This window comes from Scyliorhinus canicula, chromosome 14, assembly GCF_902713615.1.
Source record: "Scyliorhinus canicula chromosome 14, sScyCan1.1, whole genome shotgun sequence".
In the NCBI taxonomy this organism is placed as follows: Eukaryota; Metazoa; Chordata; class Chondrichthyes; order Carcharhiniformes; family Scyliorhinidae; genus Scyliorhinus; species Scyliorhinus canicula.
Window position 1 is genome coordinate 71,346,746 of NC_052159.1, and position 21,231 is coordinate 71,367,976.

Sequence of the window (21,231 nt, forward strand, 5' to 3'; positions counted from 1 at the left end):
GTAAATCCCGCGAGCGGCATCTTGCGAGATTTACCGGCTTCATCGCGTCCCGAGTTGGGTGCTGTTGCTCGTTCTGGGTGAGTGTGCTTAACACTCGATTTGGCTCAGTTTCGTTACTTAGCTTTGGAGTCGCCAGGTATCGTTAAAATACCGCCACAAGTTTCAAGGTCAAGTTCAAAGCAATAAAACCATACACCAATTAGTAAGTTCATAGATATCATAGAATCATAGAATTTACAGTGCAGAAGGAGGCCATTAGGCCCATCGAGTCTGCACTGGCTCTTGGAAAGAGCACCCTACCCAAGGTCCACACCTCCACCTTATCCCCATAACCCAGTAACCCCACCCAACACTAAGGGAAATTTTGGACACTAAGGGCAATTTATCATGGCCAATCCACCTAACCTGCACATCTTTGGACTGTGAAAGGAAACCTGAGCACCCGGAGGAAACCCACGCACACACGGGGAGGATGTGCAGACTCCACACAGACAGTGACCCAAGCCGGAATTGAACCTGGGACCCTGGAGCTGTGAAGCAATTGTGTATCCACAAGGCTGCCGTGCTGACCTAGTTCAAACAAATGAGTTTATTATAATACAATTATAAACTACTCATGCACACGCTAAGATGATTAAACAATTCCTACCACTAAATAAACCAATACTTATCTCAAGGGAACTGCCGGATCAGGGGACAAGGCCTCTTGCTCTGCACTGGGTCTGCAGACTTCAGGTTGGTACGGGTTTAAAAGGGGTCAGGAGTGTCTATCTCTGGTAGCGATCGTTGTGAGACACTTACTTGTAGGTGGCTGCTGTCCGAACCTCTCCTCTCTCTCAGTCAAGGTCTTCTTCGGTAAAGGCTGGTCGAGAGGGCTGGTCAAGAGAGGAGGGCTGGTCAAGAAGAACGAACTGAGTTTGGGACCTGTCTTTTATAGGTCCCAGGGCTTTGCGCCCTTTTGGGCGGACCCTCTATCTGCTGGGGATCGATTGGGTCTCTTCCGAATCGATTTGTTTGAATCCCCCCAATACTGAGGCTGTCCCTCGGCTACTGGGCGGGCCTTCAGGTGCTTTGTCTACGAACCCCGCTGGTGCTGGGGTGCCTGGTATCCTATACAATGTTGCAATCACTTCCCTATTTGTGTCCATTGTCCCTGGGATCGTTCCATTACTATGTTAACTGTCCCGGAGATTGCCTCATTAGTATGCGGAATGTTTGTTTCGGTGCTGTCTGCTCTCTTAGCAGACAGAATACACAGTGGCTTGTTGCAGCCTGCTTGTGCTGCAAACTTTGTCAATTTTACACTGCAAGCTTTGCGTTCCTCCATTTTGTATTGAGGGAATGGCCAACTTCGGTGGCTACAGTGCGGTGTGGCAAATTGATTGTGCCCATTAATTTAAACACTTAACACTGTACGTAATTTCTAAGGTTTACCAATACAAATCTAATTCCCTTAAAACTACCTTTGTTTTCCTAACATCTCTAACTTTTCCAGTTCTGATAAAAGATCATTGATCTGAAAGATTAACTCCTTTTCTCTGCATAGATGTGAAGTATTTCCTGCATTTTCAGCCAAACCTCATTCGCTCTTTGACAATTGTAAAATGATGATCCTCTACCATTGATTCCCTAATCAGAGAAAATACATTTTCTTTATTTAATATAATCTTAACCATTTATTTCATCTCCACCCTGCAGTTTCTGCCTCAATGGAAATTAATTTGTCATCGAAAAGCTTTCACCCAAACTAGTTTCATACTCCTTATCATCATTCTGGTGCATCGATGGGGTATGCTATCTATGATGTTAAAGCTTTATCTGATTGGGTATTAAAAAGTGCACCCTCTATTCTAATTGTGGCCTATGCATTGTATTATCCAAATTTTTCATTCCCCTTTTGGACTAGTATTTTTGGGTTTATTTATAAATCCTGAGAAGGTGCTGATCCTTTTTATGGTTTTAGTTATCTGTACTCACACTATTAAAAAATTACAAGGTACAGATTAGTCTGGACTTAATTTAGGGTCTAGCTTCAACACTATGTGAATCTGAATCAAAAGGCCCAAGGATCATTGGAAATTAGTCCTCAGACCTCATGCACATAATTGGACAAAATGCTGGTCACACCTCCTTGAGGCCCGTTGCAACACAATATCCTTCCTTGCTTCTGGCAGACTGCCTGGCGGAAGCAGCAACGCCACACAAAGTATTTTGAATGACTTGTGTCCAGAGAACGTTTCTGACAGGCAGATGTCTCTCCCTCCAAACATGCACTCCCATTTCATTAAAGCAGAATATGAGGGTCTAGATTCCTTGCAACTGTAAAATACACTTCTAATGCAAGTTACTTATGTTGGAAGACTTCTTCCAGGCTGTGCACCCACTAAATAAATGTTCTGTGACTATCCAGTCATTTAAAGAAACATTGTACCTCACATGTAAAGGTTAATTCAGCCTGTTCCAGCATTACACATTGACAAATAGAAAGCTTATGAACAACCTACTGGATTGCTTTCATTGTCAGGCTGACAGAGGTGGTGAATTGTAGACCATTGTGAAAATCCATGAATATGTTTAAGCTTTGCTTTGGATTGCCTGGCAATAGGCAGCAAAATGTTAGACCGCTTGATTGTTACTACATTTATTCTTGACATCGTCAGTTTTTCAGCTTATCTGCCAAGCATTTGATATATTTAATCAGTTCTCAGCTGGACTGTTGGTGGGATTCTTCTGTGTAGGAAAGTAACACCAGGAGCTGGGCTAATCTTGGATGCATCCAACCAGCTGAACTGTTTATGGAAAAACATGGGATTTGATTTTAACCCTATTCACCTGAATGGCCAGTTAAAATGCAGCAGGCATGGTTATGTGTTGGAACTGGACCATTTCCCACCACCTGCGTAAAGCAAGGGGCAGCCTTATGAATTTATGCAAATCATTGGTACTGTTATATGTCAATAGGACGGCAGCTACATTTTAACATAAGCCTGAATAATATTCCACCAGAGCTTTCATGTCAATTAGGCCATAAAACGTAGAAGAAGAAGTAAGCTATTTGCCCTATCGAGTCTGCTCCACCATTCAATGAGATCATGACTGATCTGAGATGACAATCCCAAACTCCACTTTCCCGCCTTGTCCTCATAATCCTTATTGATTAAAAATCTGTCTATCTTGGCCTTGAACATACTGAACGATCCAGCCTCTAAAGTCCTCTTTTGTAAAGAATTGTACAGATTCACTAACCTTTGAGAGAAGAAATTCCTCCTTACCTCTGTCTTAAATGGACAAGCCCTTACTCTACTATTATGCCCTCTAGTCCTAGTCTCTCCCACATAGGCAAACAGCATCTACCCTGCCAAGTCCCCTGAGAATCCTATAGGCACAATCTACCGGCTGCACACACTGGTGGGATATTCCGGTCCCATGCCAGTGCACGGGTTTCCTGGCGATGAGGGGTGCAGTCACCGGGAAATCCCGTTGACAGTGCGGGGTTGGTAAATCCCATTGGCGGGCTGCCTTCTCCTCCGAAAAACACGTGACGAGTTGGTCGGTAAATCCTGCTCTATACGTCTCAGTAATGTCGCTTCCAAACTCCAAATAGTACAGGCCCAAGCCATTCAACCTCTCCTCATAAGAAAATCCCTCCATATCCAGGGATCAGCACAGTGAACCTACTCTAGACTGCCTCCAATGCCAGTATATCTTTCCTTAGATTAGGGGACCAAAACGGTTCACAATATTTCAGGTGTGGCCCAACTGCCTTGTATAGTTTCAGCAAGACTTCCCTATTTTAATACTCCAGTCCCATTGAACTGAAGCCAAGCTGGAAGTTTTGCCTGGATGAATGAAGGAGCCCAAAATGGGAGTCAGTAATTTTACTTTCTGGGGCCGCAAGAAAAGCCACAGCCTCCCCTGTCTCGGCCTCTCACGAGATTCTGCAGTTCCCTGGTGGAAACACGCTCCAAGTTAAACTATGGTGTCAGTTTGCTACCATCATCTATTTTCCACATATAGGTTACAGAGAAAAAATAATGGTTTTAAAATTTCAGAAATGTTTGATAAGTCGTGGGGAACGACAGCAGCTTTTGCAGTTGTGATACTCAATGATTCTGGTAAACTTTGGGCATGACATAACAGAAAAGGCAGCACGGTAGCTGAGATACCCTCAATTACGACACAGGGGAGAAGATAGGCAATTCAAAGGCTTTAATCATCTGAGAACTGAACAGCAGCCGAGCAGTGTGCTCATCACATGCTGCCGAGTGAGCCTCATCTGATATACCGTTTCCTGGGGGCGGAGCCAGAGGCGGAGTCCCCCAGGGTTCCAAGCCCGGTCTTAAAGGGCTAATGCATTAAAGGTAAGGTACCGTTACAGCAGCTACTGATAACATTCATCACATTCACCCCCTGTTTAAAAAAAAACCACATAGTCCGTCGGGGGTGAAGTGGAGTTATAAGTTCAGTCTTGTGGGTGGTTTGACCGTCCGTGCTGACTTTCTCCGCTCCGGTGGTGGTGCCGTGGATACGGTCGGTTTTGATGGTGGTATATCCGGCAGCACGGTTGACTGAGCCTTTGCCCGCCTTGGAGCGGGGGGGGGGGGGGGGGGGGGGGGGGGGCGGTATCCGGGGTGACTAGGGTGATCGTTGCCAGCGCCAGCTGGGGGGCAGGGGGCGCTATGGGGGGGCGCTGTCGGGGTCGGCAGTCAGTGTGGGGAGGGGAGCGTCGGTAGGAGGGGGGGGTTGGTGGGGAAAGCGTCAGGGTCAGTGGGCGAGCCAGCGGGTGCCAGATCTCGCAGGGAGACGGTATCCTGCCTGCCATCAGCATGCTCGACGTAGGCGTATTGAGGGTTCACGTGTAGCAGTTGGACCCTCTCGAATATGGGATCCGTTTTATGGCTCCTCACGTGTCTCCGGAGTAGGACTGGTCCCGGAGTCGTCAGCCAACATGGAAGCAAGGCCCCAGAGGTGGACTTCCTGGGGAAGACAAACAAACGATTGTGAAGGGTCTCGTTCGTGGCCGTACAGAGGAGCGACCTAATGGAGTGCAGGGCATCGGGTAGGACCTCCTGCCAGCGGGCAATTTGGAGACTCATTGACCGTAGGGCTAGAAGGACAGCCTTCCAAACTGTTGCGTTCTCCCTCTCCACTTGCCCGTTTCCCCGCGGGTTAAAGCTCGTCGTTCTGCTCGAGGCGATGCCCTTGCTGAGCAGATATCGACGCAGCTCATCGCTCATGAACGATGTACCCCGGTCGCTGTGGATATAAGCAGGGAAACCAAACAGTGCGAAGATGCTGAGCAGTGCCTTGATCCCGGAGGCCGAGGTCATATCGGGGCAGGGGACAGCAAAAGGGAAGCGGGAGAACTCATCGATCACGGTGAGGAAATAGATGTTGCGGTTGGTGGACGGGAGGGGCCCTTTGAAGTCCACACTTAGTCGCTCAAAGGACCCAGAGGCCTTTATCGCCCAGGCCTAGAATTGCGGTTTGCATTCCGCACAGATCTGGCATGCCTTAGTCATGGCTTTGACCTCCTCTGTGGAGTAGGGTAGGTTGCGGGACTTGATGAAGTGGGCAAGCCAGGTGACCCCCGGGTAGCAGGGGTCATCGTGGATGGCTCTCAGGCGGTCTTTTTGCGCGTTGACGCACGTGCCGCAGACAGGGCATCTGGGGGCTCGTTGAGCTTCCCCGGGCGATATTTAATATTGTATAGGTGGAGAGCTCTATCCTCCACCTCAGAATTTTGTCATTCTTTATTTTGCCCCGATGTGCGTTGTCGAACATAAAGGCGACCGACCGTTGGTCAGTGACGAGGGTGAACCTCTTACCGGCTAGGTAGTGCCTCCAGTGCCGCACGGCCTCCACTATGGCTTGTGCCTCCTTCTCGACTGCAGAGAGCCGAATTTCCGAGGCGGTGAGGGTTTGGGAGAAGAACGCTGCTGGTCTGCCCGCCTGGTTGAGGGTAGCAGCCAGGGCGACGTCTGATGCGTCGCTTTCTACTTGGAAGGGAATGGCTTCATCCACCGCGTGCATGGCGGCCTTGATGATGCTGGCCTTGATACGGCTGAAAGCCGATTGGGCCTCAGCCGTCAGGGAAAAAACCGTGGTCTTAATGAGTGGTCGGGCTTTGTCTGCATATCTGGGGATCCACTGGGCGTAATAGGAGTAAAGCCCCAAGCACCGTTTGAGTGCCTTGAGGCTACGGGGGAGGGGGAGTTCCTTTAGGGGACGCATGCGGTCGGGTTCTGGGCCTAGGACCCCGTTTTCCACGACGTAGCCGAGGATGGCTAGCTGGGTTGTGTGGAACATGCATTTCTCTTTGTTGTACGTGAGGTTGAGGGCCCGGGCAGTCTGGAGGAACTTCCTCAGGTTTGCGTCGTGGTCCTGCTGGTCATGGCCGCAGATGGTGACGTTGTCCAAGTACGGGAAGGTAGCCCGTAAGCTGTACTGGTCCACCATTTGATCCATCGCCCTCTGGAAAACGGTGACACCAAAAGGGACCCTGAGGAAGTGAAACAGCCGACCGGCTGCTTCAAAAGCCGTGTAGGGGCGGTCCTCTGGGCAGATAGGGAGTTGATGATAGGCCGATTTTAGGTCAACCGTGGAGAATACCCGATACTGGGCGATGTGAGTCACCATTTCTGCTATGCGGGGAAGTGGGTAAGCATCGAGTTGCTCAAAGTGTTTTATGGTCTGGCTATAATCCACTACCATTAGTTGCTTTTCCCCGGAGTGGACTACCAATACTTGAGCCCTCCAAGGGCTGTTGCTGGCCTCTATGACCCCCTCTTTTAGTAGCCGCTGAACCTCTGACTTGATGATAGTCATGTCTTGGGTACTGTACCGGCGACTCCTGGTGGCGACGGGCTTACAGTCAGGAGTGAGGTTCGCGAAGAGTGGGGGTGGAGCAACTTTGATGTCGCCAGGCTGCATACCGTGAGTGGGGACAGGGGTCCGCCGAACTTCAGTGTCAGGCTCCGGTGGCTGCACTGAAAGTCCAGACCGAGCAGCGGGGGGCACAGAGTTGAGGAAAGATGTACAGTTTAAAACGGGTGTATTCAGCGCCTTGAATTGCGAGGTCAGCGACACAATACCCCCTGATTTGAACCGAATGGGACCCAGAGGCGAGGGCGATAGTTTGGGAGGCGGGGTCGGTGCGCAGAGAGCAGCGCCTTACTGTGTCTGGATGGATAAAGCTCTCCGTGCTCCAGGAGTCGAATAGGCAGGGAGTGTCGTGGCCGTTGATTCGCACCCGCATCATTGAGTTCCGCAGGTGTTTCGGCCGCAATTGATCGAGCGTGATCGCTCCTAGTTGCGGGTAGTCAGAGTCCTCGGTTAAGTCGGACTCACGAAATGGCTGCCTGGAGTCACAAAATGGCCACCGCCGTCGGTTGCACGTGTCGGGGTTCGAAGATGGCCACCACCAAGATGGCCGCTCCCATGACTTGCACGAGGTCGATGACGCATCGGAAGTGGGCGTATCAGGCCACCGTGCGGCCGCGTTGCGGGGCCTGTGAGACCGGGAGCTTGATTTCTGGGCCGGGTGAGGATTTTGTTTGTGGCCTTTGGGCCCAGCCAGGCAGACTTTAGTGAAGTGCCCTTTCTTCCCGCAGTCGTTGCAGATCGCGGAGCGGGCCGGGCAACGCTGATGTGGGTGCTGGCCTTGCCCACAGAAATAGCACGGGGAATCCCCCGGAGTGAGCGGATCGCTGCGCGGCACAGGCCTGTAGCGTGGCCAAGTCTGGAGGGGGTCGAGAGGGGTTTGCAAGGTCCGCGGAGTATGTACGGAGGTTACGGTGGGTCGTTTCTGGAGAAGAGGCGAGCGTTACCGTGCCTTGGAGATCCTTTGCCCCATCTTCTAGGAGCCGCTGCCGGATGTACGAGGACCTGATACCGGACACAAAGGCATCGCGAATATGCAAGTTCATGTGGATTTCTGCCGTCACTGCTTTATGGTTGCAGTTCCTCGCGAGCGCAGTGAGTCTCTCCACGTACTCGTCCAGAGTTTCCCCGGAACACTGGCTGCAGGTTGAGAGCAAATGTCTGGCGTGTACCTCATTAATCGGCTTCACGAAGTGATTCTTCAGTATCTCGACCGCAGCTTCGTAATTTGCAGCATTCTCGATTGCGGAGGAGAGTCGGTGGCCCACCCGGGCATGTAGTAAACGCAACTTGCGAGCGCCATCGACATTAGTCGCTGAGGAGTCAGCATAGTCCGCAAAACACCACAGCCAATATTTAAACATTTCCGGGGCTTCCGGCGACCGAGCGTCCAGGTTGAGTTTCTCCGGCTTTAGAGCACTGTCCATCTTGATGTGTCAGATGATTAAATTGAGATGCCCTCAATCACGACACAGGAGAGAAGCTAGGTAATTCAAAGGCTTTAATCATCTGAGAACAGAACAGCAGCCGAGAAGTGTGCTCATCACATGCTGACGAGTGAGCCTCATCTTATATACCATTTCCTGGGGGCGGAGCCAGAGGCGGAGTCCCCCAGGGTTCCAAGCCCGGTCTTAAAGGGCCAATGCATTAAAGGTAAGGTACCGTTACAGCAGCTACTGATAACATTCATCACAGTAGCATTGTGGATAGCACAATTGCTTCACAGCTCCAGGGTCCCAGGTTCGATTCCGGCTTGGATCACTGTCTGTGCGGAGTCTGTACATCCTCCCCGTGTGTGCATGGGTTTCCTCCGGGTGCTCCGGTTTCCTCCCACAGTCCAAAGATGTGCAGGTTAGGTGGATTGGCCATGATAAATTGCCCTTAGTGTTGGGTGGGGTTACTGGGTTATGGAGATAGGGTGGAGGTGTTGACCTTGGGTAGGGTGCTCTTTCCAAGAGCTGGTGCAGACTCGATGGGCCGAATGGTCTCCTTCTGCACTGTAAATTCTATGAAAATCTTCTAAGGGTGCAGTTTAATGGCTGTAATGCACGACGAGGCCGTTAGATCGCAGGACAGGCCAAAATCTAGAACCGAGCCAGGTGCTGAACTGTTTACGATCTAACGGGCCCGCCCCCGTTGGCGAAATTAGGATCCCGTTGTTGCGTGACGAGAAACCAATAATCACCACTTAAGGCCAATCACCATACAATTAACGGGTGCGTTCCCTATCTAACGACCTCACGTGATAAACAGCCTCCCCAGCAAATGGTCACGTGGGTGTCGATTGGCACTCATTTTTTGAAAGCGTGAAGCTGGTGGGAGAGCTGCTGCAGGGACCTGAGGAAGTGATTTGCCATCTTCACTCCCGAGCACAGAGTCCTGGGGCACTGGGGTTACTGCCGTGGTGCTTGATGAGTGTATGGAAATCCTCAGGGGGCAAGCATTGGTCAGGCAGGCTGCCATTAGTGGGAGGGTGGCCGCCCATGGTCTTGGCTGTGGGGGGGGGGGGGGGGGGGGGGGGTGGCAGAGATGGGTGGATTACCGCCTGTGGGTCCGCCGTGCCATCCCCTGGAATGTGTGTTCCCATTCCTCGGGCAACTCCAGCTCCAGCTTGCCAGCCCCACTGACTATCCATAACTCCCAGTAGCTGCGGAGGATTCTGACAGCGCTGCCCAAAGCTTTTGGTAATTAAGAATTGGCAATCCTAGTAAAGTGAGCACTTCACACCTCCCAATTGGATCCCCGTTGGTAGGCATGCCATGTAACATGCGGGAGTTATTACCTAGCATCCCAATCTGACCGTGATGTTGCACACTGTATCTGAGCCATGCCACTACGGATGCAGCAGCCAACATTGGAACACCCAGGTGCTTGGCCCCAGCACCGGGGACATTTCAGAGATTAGAGGCTGGGATCGTGCACCAGGCTGTTGCATGTGGGTGTCTGGGTTACCGGGTGTGGGGTCCAGTGAGCAGGGGCCCCTGCTGAGGCCGGGGGTGCATGGGCAGGGCTCAAAGGCTCAGTTAGATATGTTAATCTAGGTCCAGATGACATCATCTCACAAGATTGGGGCCTCACGGTAGCATGGTGGTTAGCATCAATGCTTCACAGCTCCAGGGTCCCAGGTTCGATTCCCGGCTGGGTCACTGTCTGTGTGGAGTCTGCACGTCCTCCCCGTGTGCGCGTGGGTTTCCTCCGGGTGCTCCGGTTTCCTCCCACAGTCCAAAGATGTGCGGGTTAGGTGGATTGGCCATGCTAAATTGCCCGTAGTGTAAGGTTAATGGGGGGATTGTTGGGTTACGGGTATACGGGTTACGTGGGTTTAAGTGGGGTGATCATTGTTCGGCACAACATCGAGGGCCGAAGGGCCTGTTCTGTGCTGTACTGTTCTATGTTCTATGTTCTAAGAGGCATTCCGAGCATCGCAAATCTCGTGAGAGGCCTCTCTTGAGATTTAACGGCCTTGTCGCATCACGGAATCGGAAACTATGTGGCCATCTGATCGTGCCCTTTGTGCTTTTATCTATTCAGCTGCATATTGCATATACTGGAATTGAGTTTAACTCCTTTCACCTGGTGTAACAAGACGATAGACCCCCAACAACTGAACTGCAGAATTGACTGCCCCATTTGCACTTCTGCTCTCGCTGTCATCGTCTTAGTTAGGGCATCATGATTTCCAGTCTGAACTCCTGCTTGTTTTTGGAGTGAACCTGTTTAATTATGCAAATCAGGTCCTCTAGATGGGGCCGAGAAGAATGGGAGCAAAGATAAGTGCTAAGTGCTCCACCTGCGTTCACAAAAAAGCCCTGACCTACTGCCAGTATGACACATGTTGTCACCAGAATTCCCCACCTCCACACCCCTTCCCCCCCTCCACACCCCTTCCCCCCCCTCCACACCCCTTCCCCCCCTCCACACCCCTTCCCCGCTTCTCCCCCCAACCTCTTCACCACTCCCTCCCCCCCACCCCTTCACTCAGGCTTTGACAGTCAGTTGGGAAGATTGGACATGGACCGGGCAGTGAGCATGCTGTGGGCACTGTGGTAGTGTGTCTTCTTTAAGGGGTGCTCCTTCGCAGGCCACGTGACGTGCCCAAAGTCTCTGGGAATGGAACGTGTGAATCTGAGCTTCTCGGGTGCCAGGGCACAGACCCGAAGACTGTGAGTTAATCAGAGTAAGTATTGGAATTGTGTTAATCTGTGATAAAAAGTTATTTTTAAAAAATAAATCACTGTTGTTATTTAACACTGCCTCGTTGTATTATCTCCTGCTGCAACAGACACCATTTGCGGTAGTCCACTAACGGTTAACAGTGGTCCTAATGACTCTTTCACAATCATAAAGATCATTTAAAAGGACATCTTAGAACCTAATATCAATAGCCATTACTGCGAGCACTAGTAAACAGCTATTGCACCCAGCAGGGCAAATATAGTGTATAACTTCCAACTTTGCCGCCCATCCTAGATGTGTGGCACAGTGGGGATATTTACAACAGAGTACCCTATGACAAGGCCCTAAGGGCAATCTGTACTTCTTCAATCAATGTTCAAGCTGAGGGTCCGCACGCCGACAGCAGGATAAGCCATCTCCTTTCGTCCGTCAGTATATCATTTGCCCGGAAGAAGTAACACATTCTCTCCACATACTGGGACCAGTCCTCAATAGCCAGGTGGAATGCCTCTAACCTCCCAAAAAACGGCATTTTTAAAATGGCAAGACTTACCCTCCGAGTGCGACAGCTGGTCTCCGCAAAATTCGTAGTTTACCTCGTCGCCACTGTAGTAATCCACGGGAGGCAGGACTTCCGTCACCACACCAAAATTTATTTACAATAACGATATTACAGGAGCAGCTACAAACAATGCTGATAGCAGTCCAGTCAACTTAAGACTCACTCACAAAGCCTACACAGCTGATTATATGGGCCCCCTCAATGAGTTATCACTGAGGGAGCTCATACTCCAATTGGCCAACCAATAAAGCCAATTGGAGTTCATTACATACATGCTCATTAAAATTGAATTAATTTTCCTCTTCAAATTAAGTTCTCCGTGGGCAAGACATACATGACTTCAGGGCCACGATTTTATGGATAGGATTCTTAGTGTGGTAGCGAGTGGAAAATGCTGCAAGCTCCCCGAGGCTCAGCCTGGTGAGGTGATCACCGCTATAACATGCTAATTGGCCCACTTACCGAGGGCCTATAGGATTCACGCCACAAATCATGGTTCGCCGGATGATTCTCCGGGGCTGCGTTCGCCAGCACCCACTAACAAATGACAGCAGCACAAAAACCACTTCTGCACAGACAACCCCACTCCGCTCGTCGCCATATCACCATGGAGACAATCCTCACGCTTTGGTGACACCAACCTGGGACAACTGTTGGATGTGGTGGAGGCCAGGCAGTATGCCCTTTTCCCCCGAGGGTCCAGGAGGGTCCGGCACAGGGCAGCCACTGCTGCCTCAGAGAAAATGGCAGTGTCCATCAGCTCGGAGCGTGACCAGAAGGCCTGGCACCCAAGAAGGTCAACAACCTCCACTGGGCCGCTCAAGTTAATTAAAACCGGACCCCCAACAACCCTCCCCCCAACCACATACTCTCCCTACCCGTACCCCCCCCCCCCCCCCGTAACCCCGTCCCCCACACAATATGACCTATGCTCCTCCCATGAGTAACCACAGGTGCGACTAATGATGCCCCCTCTGTGTCACCGCAGGAGAAGTTGGCCCACAACCGATGGGATGGGCGGCAGGGTGCTGGACATCAGGGGCGGGATTCTTCAACCCACCGCCGGGTTGGAAAATCACCGAGGGCGGCGTGAATCCCGCCCCCGCCGAATGCTGAATTCTCCGGCCCCGGAGATTTGGCGGGGGCGGGAATCGCACCATGCTGGTCACGTCCACGCCCCCCGACGATTCTTTGGCCCACGATGGGCCGAGTGGCCACCCGTTCTTTTGCCAGTCCCGCCGGCGTAAATTAGAGTAGGTCCTTACCGGCGGGACCTGGTAGCGCGGGCGGCCTCCGGGTCCCCAGGGAGGGGGTGGGGCGCGGGGGATATGGCCCCGGGAGGTGCCCCCACGGTGGCCTGGCCCGCAATCAGGGCCCAGCAATCCTCAGGCAGTCTGCGCCATGGGGGCACTCTACCTTTCGCACCGGTGGCTGTACCGGTCCGCCATTGCCGGTGCGGAGATGACTACCTCTGCGCATGCGCTGGGATGACGCCAGCACACGCTGGCGCTCTCGCGCATGCGCCAACTTGCGCCGGTTGGCGGAGGCCCTTTGGTGGCAGTTGGCGTGGCGCCAAGCCCCTTCCCTGCCAGCTGGCACGTCGCAAACCACTCCGGGGCCGGCCTAGCCCCTGAAGGTGCAGAGGATTCCGTGGCAGAATTTACGGCAGAACTCCGCCCCAGAGTATTCTCCCTCTATGCGAAGGTTTGGAGGGGTGCCAAGGACAGATTGGTCATCAACGTGGAGGTCAGCGCATGTCCCAGAAGTGGGATCCACTGGCCGCCACCCAGGTGACCCGTCACACATGAGTTGTTAATGTCATACAGACTGGCCCATCCCTCCCACTGATCACATATTCATTCTCCCGCAGGTTCTCCAGCCGATGGCACCGGCCCATCAGGGGTGGACAGTGAAGGAACAGTGATATTTTTGCAAGTCAGGCTGGTGAGTGACCTGTAGGGGAGCCTACAGGTGGTGGGGGAGGAGCGCTCAGGCGAGAAAGCAGTCGGAGGTCTGCTGGATTCCAGAGCTCAGCTGGGTTCCAGTCAGATGCTGAGCCTCTGGACCAGGTTTACCCGGAGCAAATGATAGGGTGTGGCCATGATATCCAGAGGAAGATATGAGCGACTCCCCAGCAGATCCATGGCAGATTGGAGGAGTCCCAGAGGCTACGGGCTCAGGAGATGCAGCCCGCAATGCTTGGCACCGGGTGGTGACTGAAGCATGAATGGAGGTGTCCAAGGTGTGGCTGAGGGCCTCGGTAGAATGTCCGTCTCAGTGTGGGATGTCAACCAGTACCAGGTGGACCTTGATGTGGTGCTGCAGAGCATGTCGCAGTCTCAGATGGGAGCCTGTCGCAGGTGGGCATTGCCAAGGCACTTGAGAGCATGACACAGACACTGAGGAGTATCGCTGAATGCGTCGGAATCGGGGAGCCGCCAGGGCTGACAAAGTCAGATGACGGAGGGGCAGCTGGATATTGATCCAGCTGCCCCACCATCCTGAGGTGAACCCCAGTCCCTTTGGACACCAACCGGGATGAGGAGGCACTGGATGCCAACCCGGACCCATCCGACAGAGTGGCGATGGCGGCCACTAGCTCCCCTGGGCTCCACCCCTCTGACAAAGCCGTGCTCGTGGTCTGCACCCAGTGCAGTGTGGCACAGCAGGACATGTGCCGCCGGCAAAGCACCGGGGCCTTCTGTCCCCAGAGCCCCCAGAGTTTGCCCGCCAGGGGCATCGAAGGCCATGGGATGACGTCAGCAGCAGGCTGCCTCCACCTCTGATGTACATCCTGGGGATACACCTAGACACAGCGATAGAGAACAGAAAGCTAAACACCACGAGGATCACTGAGAGGGCACTAGGGGGAGGGAGAAAGGGGTTAGGGATGAAGTAAGGGGGGGTGTGTGTGTGTGTGAGGATTAGGAGGGATGGTGTAAGATGGATGGGGAGAGTGGGGCGGCACCATCAGCAGAGTGGGGAAGTGGGTGACACTCTGAGAAACCCATTAAAATATCTGCACCTTGCACAATATGATGCCTCTGGAACTTTCTTCCTATTTGCAGGCCAGCACCAGTCACAATCCTCATATCCCCGGGGATGGGGGTCCTGGACACCTGGGACTGCATTATCTGTTTTTGTGACTAAGTCCCCACGCCGTTGTGAAAATTGTGGTCTTTTACACCGGGAAAACTGGCGTCAAAAGGCCACAGATTCACAGCCTTGCAGGGGCTAGCAGGCAGCTGTTATGGAGCTCGCAGCTCCAGCTGCCGATATGGCCCCCAGCACTTCCGTGTCAGAGGCCGCACATGCGCACGGCGGCGGTCTCCACTGGCCGTACCATGCTCCATGGCAGACTCAGCCCACGGACCTGGACCGCCGAAATGGTGCCCCACATCGGCCGCTCGCCCGCCCCGGACCGGCAGCACACATAGCCCCAAGTCCCGAATTAAGCCCCCCCCCCCAGATCGGCCCTCCCTCAACTGTACTGCACACTCGCCTAAGTGCAACGCAGCCATTAAATCGCACTCCACATTCAAGACTACATTTGAATGGTGTACAGCGGGTGAGGCAGCCGTCTCCCTGGACTTTGGAGTGAATACTTGCTACCCTGCCCTCTTTCCGGATTGTTCTTCTACGGCAGACTACAATTGAGTTTGGGTGTCGGTTGTCCAAGGTGCACAGAAGGTGTCCAGGAGCAGGAGGATGGAGTTTACCAGGCAAGAGTACAGGAGGCTGACAGGAGAGGCAGGGTCAGCAAGGAACAATGAAACTGGGGCAGGTAAAGGTTCAAGGGTCAGTGGGGCATGGTGTCCAGGGAAGGAAACTACACAGTGTAGGGTAGAGATAGCGTCTGGGGAAGGAAGTCAGACTCTCCGGTAAGTGGAGCAAATGAGGGAGGCAGGGTATCTGGGGCAGGGGGGGGGGGGAGGCAGGAAGGAGATACAGGGGGACAGGGATGTGAGAGGGAAGTAAGGCTCTTGAATGTTGTTTGTGGGAGTTCTGTGGTTGGGTGGAAGAAGGGGCTTCTGTGCAGGGATGATGACAGATAGATGTTCCTGGGGGGTAAGGTCGGTGTTGATTATCGTGGGTCCTGTGAGTTGAACTGTGGCTACTGGGCAGCAGAGGGAACAGTCATAGTGAGATAGGGTTGTGGGATGTGATAGGATGGCAGATGCATGTTATGGTCAAGTAGTGGATGGTCTCATGTTGGTGGGGCAGGAGGTGTAGAAATGGATAAAACAGGTAGCATGGATAATGGGAGGGGTCCAGGTCAGGGTGGGCATGGGAATCGTAACATGTCCATAGAAGGGAGAGAAAGCGTATGGAGGATAACAGCTATAGGCACAAGTGTAATGGGTAGAAAGATGAAATGTAACAGAGGGGAGAGGAATGGTTAAAGCAGATGAATTAAGGGTGCTGAGATAGTGGTGGGTGATGAGGGGAGGGTGAAAGGTGGTGAAGTGAGTGTGAATTGTTCTAAATCTATTCATTGAAATGCAGTCATTCTGAAAGTGCGATTCTTCTAAGTTGGAGGACGATGGTTTTGGTTGGGTGGAGTTAATGGTGAGCACAATTGGCCGAATAAGGGAGCACTCTAATAATCATGAGGTAACAGGATAAGAGCCATGCTGAATTGTGTTCTCCTCTCTATGGTGAAGCCAACACGGCAGTAGGTTTGCTCTCTGACGCATGGGTCTCATAACATTGAGATCCCAACAAGGTCTGGGGCTGCAGCAAACTGAGCTGAATAACAACTTAGGTTGACCGAGGCTGGGGGAGGGTGGGCTGGTGGGGGTGGTGGTGGAGGATGGGAAGGAACTCCGCAGCAGAACTTTTAAATGGTGTCCTGATCTCACGATCCCCCCGATACAACACCAGACCCTCCCCAATGCCAAAACTCACCTGTCAGGGGGTCCACGGACTCCCAGCACCCCACCAGATACAGGTAGGGCACCCCTTTATCCGATCCCTGGTGTGGGCTCTGCCAGTCTGGCATCCTGGCAGTGTTCCTACCCACCTAGCAGTATCACATGTGCAACCTAGCAGTGTCAGGCTGGCAATCAGATGGCACTGCTAAGGTGCTCAGGTGACACTGTCAGGGTGCCCTGGTTGGCACTGCCAGGGTGCCAGATGGCAGTGCCATGATGCTCGGATGTCACCAGCAGTGCCAGTGTCCCAGCGTGGCCAGAGGCCGACAACCTGAGGGCCTCCAAACACCTCAGAGATCGCCCAGGAACCGTTCTGCCTGGTTCTCGTTTGTGGGGCCCAGTACTGAACGGCGCCCAGTTGGGGTCCCCTCAGCGAGGCTGGGAGATGCAGAGATAGGTGAGCTTCTAAGTCGACTTCACTCTGCGAGACTGGATCCCACCCATTGTGGGTGGAATCCAGATTGCACAATTTAACCAGATCTCATGAGGCATAACAGCAGTCAGGACGTCCGGGGAGGCATCTCCCGGTAGCTACTGGCTGCAGCGCACCACAACGTGGCCAGTAGATCGTGCCGTTTGTTTAAGGTTGTTCCTCAGAATGCTTCTATTTTCACAGAAAAGATTTACCATTTGAATTTGAAGATGGGAGCTAATCCTTTAATTCCCTCGTCATGAGGATTTATATTGTCCCTCCCCTCAAAGGACACAAGCTGGAATAAACTTGTAATAACAGGTGATGCATGCAGCCTTTCTTTATTGGCTACCTAGTGTGATACTCATATTCCCAGCCAGAATGGAACTAATTTGCTAATTCCTCCATTAATCACACCTAAAAACTCTATTGTAAGTGACTGGGATTCATTTTCTGCACACAACTTGTACTATGTAACTGTCCGAAACCCAAATGGGGACCATGGGGAAACAACCATTGATCTCGCTGTGGGACGCGTGGAGTACGGGTTCCCGACGTAGGGGGCAGACGTCAACCGCATGGGGATTGTTATGAACAAGATACAAAAGCAGGCCGAACTCAGGGCCGAGTGTAACAAATCCTCACTGCTAGGATTGCATTGGGAGTGAGATGTAAATATGTAATTCAATTCACCCTTGTTTTTTATAAATGTAGAATACCCAATTTTTTCCAATTAAGGGACAATTTAGCGTGGCCAATTCACCTATCCTGCATATCTTTTTGGGTTGTGGGTGGTGAGACCCACACAGACACGGGGAGAATATGCAAACTCTAACCAGACAGTGACCCAGGGCCGGGATCGAACCAGGGTCCTCAGCTCCGTGAGGCAGAAATGCTAACCACTGCACCTTCATTAATGACAGCTTCCTTATGAGATATAGTAACTATCCTCCACGCACTGCAAATTGTTGAAAAGGTAACCCTGTTTTTATTGGAAGACATTGCCATAATTTTAGTCTGAAGGTCTGTTTGCTGTGTTTTATATATATATATCTATTTAAGTGGACCCTTTTGAGTAAATAGACTCAGTGGGATTCTCCGCTCCTGAGGCTAAGTGCGTGATTCTCTTTTGAAGTGCGGTGCTCGGCCCAGCGAGGCTGGTAATGCTATTCAACGCTAAGTGGTCCATTTAATAAGGCTCCACGGGCTTCTCGTCGCAAATGAAGGCTCAGCAACTGATTCACCGGCACCACGCTTGTTAGTCCCCCTGCTAACAATGTCGAGCAGCATTTAAAGAGCACTTGCACAGCCAACCCCAGTCAGCTCGCAAGCATGATGCCGAGAAGACCAGCCCCAAGATTTGGCAATTTTGACCTGGCCAGGTACCCAGACATGGTGGAGGATAGGAGGGTTGGCCTGTTCCTCCGAGGGTCGTGGAGGGTGAGCCGCAGGGCAGCAGGTGCTCCTTGGATGAGGCGAAGGCAACTGTAAGCACTGGGAGTATGACCAGGAGGACTGGCCTCCAGTTCCATAAAAAGGTCAAAGACCTACACTATGCAGCCCAGATGAGTAGGCACCAATACCCCCCCCCCCCCCCCACCCCCACTCATCGACACCTTTCCGCCCCATAGGAGCATTGTATTCACCCCCCCTCAACTCTCCATGCAGCCCCCAACCCTCACTTCACCTCCCCTCTCCCTTCAACTCTCCCAACCCTTCATTCACACCCCTCTTCCCACGACTGTGAACCATGCCTGAGACGGACGATGCCCTCTGTGTGGCTACACAGGAGGAGCTTTCCCGCAATCATCGGGAGAGGGCCCAGACTAATGGAAGTGTGCCGGACTTAAGAATCCTCACCACCTTCGAGGAATGGGCCCTGGAGGTGACTTAGGTGGCCGAGGAAAGAGCGGTCACCAATGCGGAAGTTGGAGGAAGCCATAGAGGTGAGGATCCATCGGGCCCAACCCAGAGGACCTGCCAAATGTGAGTTGTTATTGCCTTCCTGACTGATCCATCCCTCCAACTGACCAGATGTTCATTCTCCCACAGGTCCTCCAGCCAACAGTACCTGACCATCCCAGATGACCCCCTCTCCACCCTCCCAGGAGAACACCTTGGAGGAGAGCTCCGAGGAAGACATAATCAATGTGTCACAGCTGTCACTACCACCCTCCACCAGCGCAGATACACGCACCTCAGTGGGAAACATTAGTAGTTAGGCATCTGGGGCAAAGTCTGGTGAGTACCACACGGCTGCTGATTCACATCAGCTGGAGACAGGAACCCCAGGCGAGACAGCAGTCAGAGATCTGCTAGATCCCAATACTTTGCCGATGATACGAAGTTAGGTGGTCAGGCAGGTAGTGCTGAGGAAGTGGGGAGGCTGCAGAAGGATCTAGACAGTTTGGGAGAGTGGTGCAGGAAATGGCTGATGCAATTCAACGTGAGAAAATGTGAGGTCTTGCACTTTGGAAAAAAGAATCCAAGCATAGACTACTTTCTAAACGGTGAGAAAATTCATAATGCCAAAGTACAAAGGGATCTGGGAGTGCTAGTCGAGGATTCCCTAAAGGTAAACATACAGGTTGAATCTGTGATTAAGAAAGCGAATGCAACGTTGTCATTTATCTCAAGAGGGTTGGAATATAAAAGCAGCGATGTGCTACTGAGCCTTTATAAGGCTCTGGTTAGGCCCCATTTGGAGTACTGTGTCCAGTTTTGGGCCCCACATCTCAGGAAGGACATACTGGCACTGGAGCGTGTCCAGCGGAGATTCACACGGATGATCCCTGGAATGGCGGGTCTAACATATGATGAACGGCTGAGGATCCTGGGATTGTATTCATTGGAGTTTAGAAGGTTAAGGGGAAATCTAATAGAAACTTACAAGATAATACATGGCTTAGAAAGGGTGGACGCAAAGAAACTGTTTCCGTTAGGCGAGGAGACGAGGACCCGTGGGCACAGCCTTAGAATTAGAGGGGGTAAATTCAGAACAGAAATGCGGAGACATTTCTTCAGCCAGAGAGTGGGGGCCTGTGGAATTCATTGCCGCGGAGTGCAGTGGAGGCCGGGACGCTAAATGGCTTCAAGCCAGAGATAGATAAATTCTTGATGTCGCGAGGAATTAAGGGCTACGGGGAGAATGCTGGTAGGTGGAGTTGAAATGCCCATCAGCCATGATTGAATGGCGGAGTGGACTCGATGGGCCGAATGGCCTTACTTCCACTCCTATGTCTTATGGTCTTATGGTCTTATGGGTCCCAGTCTGATGCTGAGCCTCTGCAACAGGGTTATCCGGCGATGATTGGGACGTTAGGGTGCAGCCTGACAGAGGGAGGTGTCAGCGACACTCCAGCAGGACTATAGCCGCTTGAAGGAGTTCCAGAAGCTACGGCCGCATGAGTTGTCACTGGCAATGTGCAGCACTGAGGCCACTGCTAGTGTGGGGACCGCAGTGGAGAACATGGTGCACAATGTCAGCACCATGCGTGATGGTGTCCAAGCCATCGCACAATCGGTGACGGCCGTGGCTGAGGGTCTCAGCAGAATGTCCGACTCGCTGGGGGATGTGATCCAACACCAGGCTGATCTTGATGGGTTTCTGCGGAACATGTCCAGCTCTGAGATGGGAATGGCCGAGGCGCTGCCTGAGGTGAACCCCGGGCTTTGTGTGCACTGAGCAGGAGGAAGGGATGCTGTGCATGTGTCGTCGAAAAGTGCGGCGGGGCCCTCCGGTCTCAGAGCCCTCAGAGGATGCCCACTGGGGCATTGAACGCTATGGAATGAGTTAAACCGCTGGCTGCCTCCACCTCTGATGTGCATCCTTGGGACACACATAGGCATGGTGGTAGAGCTAGGACAGCCAAGCACATCAAGGATCATTGAGGGCAATGTAAAAGGGAGAAGAGGGAAGGGAGTGGGTTGGGGGGGGGGGGGGGTTGAGGAGGCGGTGGGGAGAGTGGGGAAACATCATTGGAAGAGTGGGGAATTGTATTACACCTTAAAAAGCCTTGAGCACAAGCTGTATAACGCCTCTGTCACTTTCTTCTGCAATGCGGAACAACCTCCGAATCCTTAGCCCATCTCACCAGGCATCTCCCCTGCCACATAACACTCACCCACCCTCTAGCCGTGGACATGTGCCCGGAGCTGTGTCTCATCCCCTGGGTTTCCAGGTGTTGGCTGCTGCGTGTGTGGTGTTGCATCCTGCAGTATTCAAGCACCGTGCCCATGCATCAAGGATGATCGGGATGCTAGGC